A 6,000-nucleotide genomic window follows, 5' to 3' on the forward strand; every position below is an offset into this window, starting at 1 on the left:
GGGTCTAACCCATCAGATTCATCAGGCTGAGCTTCGGCAGTCCCAGTCACCGGCGCCGAACATCCTGTTCACAGCCGAAGACTGTGAGGGGGTGGTATACCCCCACGATGACCCACTAGTAATCATTCTGGGCATCGCCAACCGCAACGTCTGGCGGACCCTCGTCGACGGCGGTAGCGGGGCGAACATCCTCTTCCGAGGAGCGTTCGACCAGCTGAGGATGGGAGCCGAGCACCTGGCCCCCGCACCCTACCCGGTGTCTGGGTTCAACGGCTCTTCCTCGTATCCTGACGGGAAGATTACACTTCCTGTCACCATCGGCGAAGGCCGAGCAGCTAGGAATATCATGGCCGAATTTTTGGTCGTAGATGCTCCATCTGCATACAACGTGATCATGGGGAGACCCCTCATTCACGGCATTCAAGGAGTCGTCTCCACGTATCATCAAATCATGATATACGTTTCAGACGAGGGACGCTCCGAGAAAATAAAGGGCAGTCAAAAAGAAGCCCGCCGATGCAATCACCTCAAGCCATCCACGTCTCGCCGAGGCGACCGTGGCGATGGGGAGGAAAAGCACCGGGACCGAAACGCCAAAAAGCCGAGAGGCTCAGACGTTTCGGCTAATGAAGCCCCAGACAACGAGAAATCTGATGGGGGCCAAAAGGCTGACTCCGCCTCAGAGCCGAACGACTCTGATGGCCAGCCGCGGTCAGGAAAGTCTGCTAATATTGATAGCAGGCCGGAATTCGAGGAATCCAACTCTAAGAGCATGGAGACGGATGACCTGACCGAGTCAATAGAACTGACCGTAGGAGATCCGAACAGATGTGTCAGCATCGGGTCGTCACTGGAGCCAAACACCCGTGCGGCACTCGTCCAACTCCTACGGGCCAGTGGAGACGTGTTCGCCTTCTCAGCCGCAGAAATGCCCGGGATTGATCCGGACTTCGTCTCCCATAGGCTTAATGTCGACCCCTCCAGTCGACCCATTAAGCAGAAAAAGCGGAACTACTCCGCCGAAAAGAACCAGAACATCGCAGCTGAGGTCGATAAGCTCCTAGATGCTGGGTTCATTGAACCCTGTCAGTATCCGGAGTGGCTGGCCAATGTTGTAATGGTTCAGAAGGCAAATGGTAACTGGAGGATGTGCGTTGACTTCACGGACCTGAATAGGGCATGTCCCAAGGACTCCTATCCGCTGCCGAGGATCGACCAACTGGTCGACTCGACAAGCGGGCATGCTCTGCTCAGTTTCATGGACGCATTCTCGGGATACCATCAGATCTTCATGCACCCCGAGGACCGAGCTAAAACAGCGTTCATAACAAGTTCCGGGTTGTACAATTACAGAATGATGCCCTTCGGATTGAAAAATGCGGGGGCAACATATCAGAGGTTGGTTGATCAGGTTTTTCGCCGAGCAAAAAGGCCGAAACATGGAGGTTTATGTTGACGACTCAATCGTCAAAAGCATAAAAGAAAAAGATCATGTCACGGACCTAGCCGAAACCTTCGCCACCCTCAGAAAATACAAAATGAAGCTGAATCCGAAGAAATGTGTCTTCGGCGTGAAGTCAGGCAAGTTCCTCGGCTTCATGGTCAGCAAGAGGGGGATTGATGCAAACCCCGCCAAAGTACAAGCTGCTTTAGACCTCCCCGAGCCGAAGACAAAAAGGGATATTCAGCGTCTAGCCGGGAGAATGGCTGCCTTGTCCAGGTTCATCTCACGAGCCTCAGACAAAGGGCTCCCTTTCTTCAAGGCGCTGAAGCTCCAAAATTCAAAAGGCATTGAATGGGGAGACGAACAAAAGTCAGCCTTTCAGCAGCTCCGTGAACACCTGGCTCAACTCCCAACACTGGCAAGGCCAGTCGTAGGAGACATCCTATACTTATACGTGGCGGTCAGTCCAGCCACGGTAAGCGCGGTGCTGCTAAGGGAAGAAGAAAAAGTTCAACAGCCGATCTATTTCGTCAGCCACACCTTGACGGATGCCGAGACGCGCTACCCATTGTTAGAAAAAGTGGCTTATGCAGTGGTGGTGGCTGCTCGGAAGTTGCGACCCTATTTTGATTCTCATCAAATAGCGGTTCTAACTGATCATCCGTTAGAGAAAGTCCTCGGCAAGGTTGAAAAATCCGGTAGACTAGCAAAGTGGGCTTTCGAGCTCACCGAGTTCAGTATCGGTTATCAGCCGAGAACAGCCATCAAGGCGCAAGCCTTGGCAGACTTCTTGGCCGAGTGCTCCTATCAGGAGACTCTGGATGCAAGGAGGAAAATCTGGACCGTCTTCACGGATGGGTCCTCCACCGTGAACGGTTCGGGGGCAGGGGTCGTCATCACCTCTCCCGAAGGCAAAACCTTCAAGTATGCACTAAAATTTTCATTCAAAGCCTCTAACAACGAGGCCGAATATGAAGCAGCCATTGCTGGCTTAGACCTGTGCATATCGTTGGAAGCCGAGCATGTCTACCTCAAGACAGATTCTCAGCTGGTCGCCAATCAGATCCGGGGGGAGTATGAGGCTAAAGAGCCTTCAATGGCAGCTTACCTCACAAGGATCAAATCGACAATTGCGAAGCTGAGATCTTTCGAAGTAGAGCTGATCCCAAGGGGTCAAAATGCTCAAGCGGACGCACTCTCCAAACTTGCAAGCTCAACTCTGACTGAGTTAAGCCGTTCTGTCTATGTGGAGGTGCGCCGAGAAAAGAGTGTAGCCGAAGCAATATCAATCTGCTGCGCTGCACTCGAGCCGAGCTGGATGGATGACATCCTGGCTTATAAACTCAGGGACGAGCTCCCCGAGGATAGGAGTTCGGCCTCCAAGATAAAGCGGATCAGTTCACGATTCCTCGTCTTCGGCGGCCAACTCCTCAGAAAATCCTTCTCCGCTCCATTATTGAAATGCGTGGGTCCAACGGATGCCGACTATATTCTCCGAGAGATTCACCTCGGCATCTGCGGAAACCACATAGGAGGGAGAACCTTAGCCCACAAAGCTCTCAGGGCAGGGTATTTTTGGCCTACAATGATCTCGGATGCAAAGAACATGGTCAGAAAATGCGAGAAATGCCAAAAATTTGCACCGGTAATCCATCGGCCATGCCTAGATCTCCAGCCAATTCTTAATCCTCTTCCATTTGCACAATGGGGGTTGGATATTCTGGGACCCTTTCCCGAGGCCCCATACAAAAGAAAGTGGCTGATAGTCGGAATCGACTATTTCAGCAAATGGATTGAAGCGGAAGCTGCTTCAAGCATATCTGAGCAAACTGTCAGACAGTTCATCTGGCAGAACATAATAACTCGGTTCGGCATCCCAAAAGTTTTTGTGTTCGACCACGGCAGACAGTTTGACAACCTGCCCTTGCGCCGATACACTGATCAATTCGGGATAAAATTGGCTTACTCCGCGGTTTGCCACCCTCAGAGTAATGGCCAAGCCGAAGCCGCAAATAAACAGATCCTTAACGCTCTCAGAAAAAGAGTAGAGGATCAAAAGTCCAAGTGGGTAGAGGAACTTCCGGGAACCCTCTGGTCACTCCGGACAACCGAGAAGGAGGCAACGGGGCATTCACCTTTTCAGCTGGTGTATGGATCCGAAGCAGTGCTTCCAGTGGAAGTGGGCTCAGAAAGCCTACGAGTGAATCTCTTCTCAGCCGAGGAAAATGAGCAGCTCATGAAAGAGTCCCTCGACTTCCTTGACGAGATTAGAGATCTAGCCCGAGAAAGGATGGCTGCACACAAGCTCAGAATGAGCAAGTCCTACAACCGAAGAGTCTATCAACGACCTCTCAGAGTTGGGGATTTAGTTCTGAGGAATGCTGCAGCTGTTCAAAAAAGTCGCATTCATGGCAAACTCTCAGCATCTTGGGAGGGACCTTATGAAATTTATCAAGAGCTTCAGCCCGGTACCTTCAGACTCAAACAAATGGATGGCACCGAGCTGAAAAACCATTGGAATGCCGATGTGCTCAAAAAATACTATGTGTAAATCCTTCGGATAGTACAATCCATGTAAGTACACTGATTTTGTTTGTAAAAAGGCCATCGAGCCAGTATTCATTCAGATTGCGTGTATTCTTTAAGTCTTTATGCTTTCTACGGTTTTTCAAAAATTCAAGGTTTCATTCGGCGCTGTCCGGGGTATTGCATAATGATGCCTTGTACCTCGGCAAGCTGTAAAACCTGCCAAAAAAGGATACAAGCCCGAAGTATTGCATAGTGATGCCTTGTACTTCGGAGAATCTGTTCCTTTGGGCAAAAAGGCCATAGACTTATCCGAAACATAGCCTAAAAAATAGGAACTGATAAAGCCCCGAAGTATTGCATAGTGATGCCTTGTACTTCGGATGAATCAGTTCCGGGTGGTAGTTGCAACTCTGAAGTATTGCATGATGATGCCTCGTACTTCAGATAAACTGCTGCCCCGGCATGGTGTTTCGGATAGTTGTTCCCTTGGATGAATTGAAGAAAGTGTCACAAGAGTACCATCTCTAGAGTGAAAACTCTCAGGTGGGAAATCAGTACTTTAAAAACAGATGTAGAAAATAAAGCAAAGTGTTCAAAGATCCTCGGCTTAGCCGAGAAAAATTATCAGCCATTCCAGAATTCAAAAGACCTCATCTTCAGATTTCTGGGGGGGCAGAGGGAAATAGAGAAATGGCACAACTGATCTAATGCCCTTCAGCTCAGCCGAAGTTTGATACTTATGTCAGTTTTTTTCACAAGTTGAAAACATCCGAGTACAAACGGCAAAAAGAAGTCTCAGCAGAAATGATTCTCGCTAGCCGAAGTTCTGCACTTAGCAAATATTTGAAAGATCATTCAAAGAAAGCAGTAAAGTGCGAAGACTGGTAAAGCGAAGGAAAAAATACACAAGAAAGCTGAGAAAGTGAACTTCTTTGAAATAAAAATGTTGAATTACAAAAATAGTCGGCAGCCGCCCACAAGCGGAAAATAACAGCTGCCGAAATACGTACAGGCAAAATAAAAATATAATAAGCTGTTGTACGATAAGGCAAGCTGAAGCAAAAAAAAACAAAAGGCAAAAATTCAGAAAGCGGCAAGTCTAAAGTTGAGCGCATGATGAACCGCAAGATTCTGAAGACGACTGCCCGAGTTCCTATGCTTCAGCCTGAGGATCAGACTGATCAGCTTCATTGGGCCCAATGGTGGTCTCAGCTCCAGCAGCAGAAGAAGCAGGCTTTGCACTCTGCCGAGCCTCCCTTTCCCTCTGCTCAGCCTCCAACTCCATCCTCTCAGCTTCTTCCTCGGCTTCCTCAGCCTTAAGGATTTCAGCTTCGATTGGAGTGGCATACTTCATGTGAGGGTCTTCGGGATCTTGGACCCATTCAGCACATTTGGACCAGTCCAGCTTCGGCTCAGCATGAAGGCAGACCCTTCGGCACACTCTGAACCCGTTTCTAAAACCCATTTCATACTCTTCTTGGGTATAGATACGGACTTTGAGTAGAGCCTCAGCATCGGCCAACTTCTTCTTCGTCTCCTCCAAGTCTTCCTCGGATCTCTTCAGCTCATCGACGAGCTTGGAGGAGGAGCCTTTCAGCTCGGTAAACTCTTGCTGAACCTGGGAAGCCTCGGCCTGAACTTGGACCATTTCTTCCTTCTTGGCAGTGAGCTGATCCTCAGCCTCTTGTAGCTTAGCTCTTTGAGCTTCAGCAGCAGCAGCAGCCCTTGAGAGTTGGACATCCCTAGCTTGGAGCATCTCTTCAGCAGCCATTCTGCTGGCTTCAAGAGATTCTAGCTGATGCTGCACCTCAGCCTGTGCAGCAGCTCCTTGGATTCGGCTCTCGATAGCAGCCTTGAACTTGGAGATGTCCACCCCCAGGTGCTCTTGGAGGAATTTTTCCCCTTCCATCAGTGGGGGAAAAACCTCCATCTCCATAGCATCACAGAAGGTTTTCAGAGCTTCGGCAGCTTTTTTACCGTACTCCTCAACCTCCTGCTGCTTCTCTTCAGCTGCTGCCTGCTTCAGC

The sequence above is a fragment of the Chenopodium quinoa genome, unplaced genomic scaffold, assembly GCF_001683475.1.
Source record: "Chenopodium quinoa cultivar QQ74 unplaced genomic scaffold, ASM168347v1, whole genome shotgun sequence".
Classification (NCBI taxonomy): domain Eukaryota; kingdom Viridiplantae; phylum Streptophyta; class Magnoliopsida; order Caryophyllales; family Amaranthaceae; genus Chenopodium; species Chenopodium quinoa.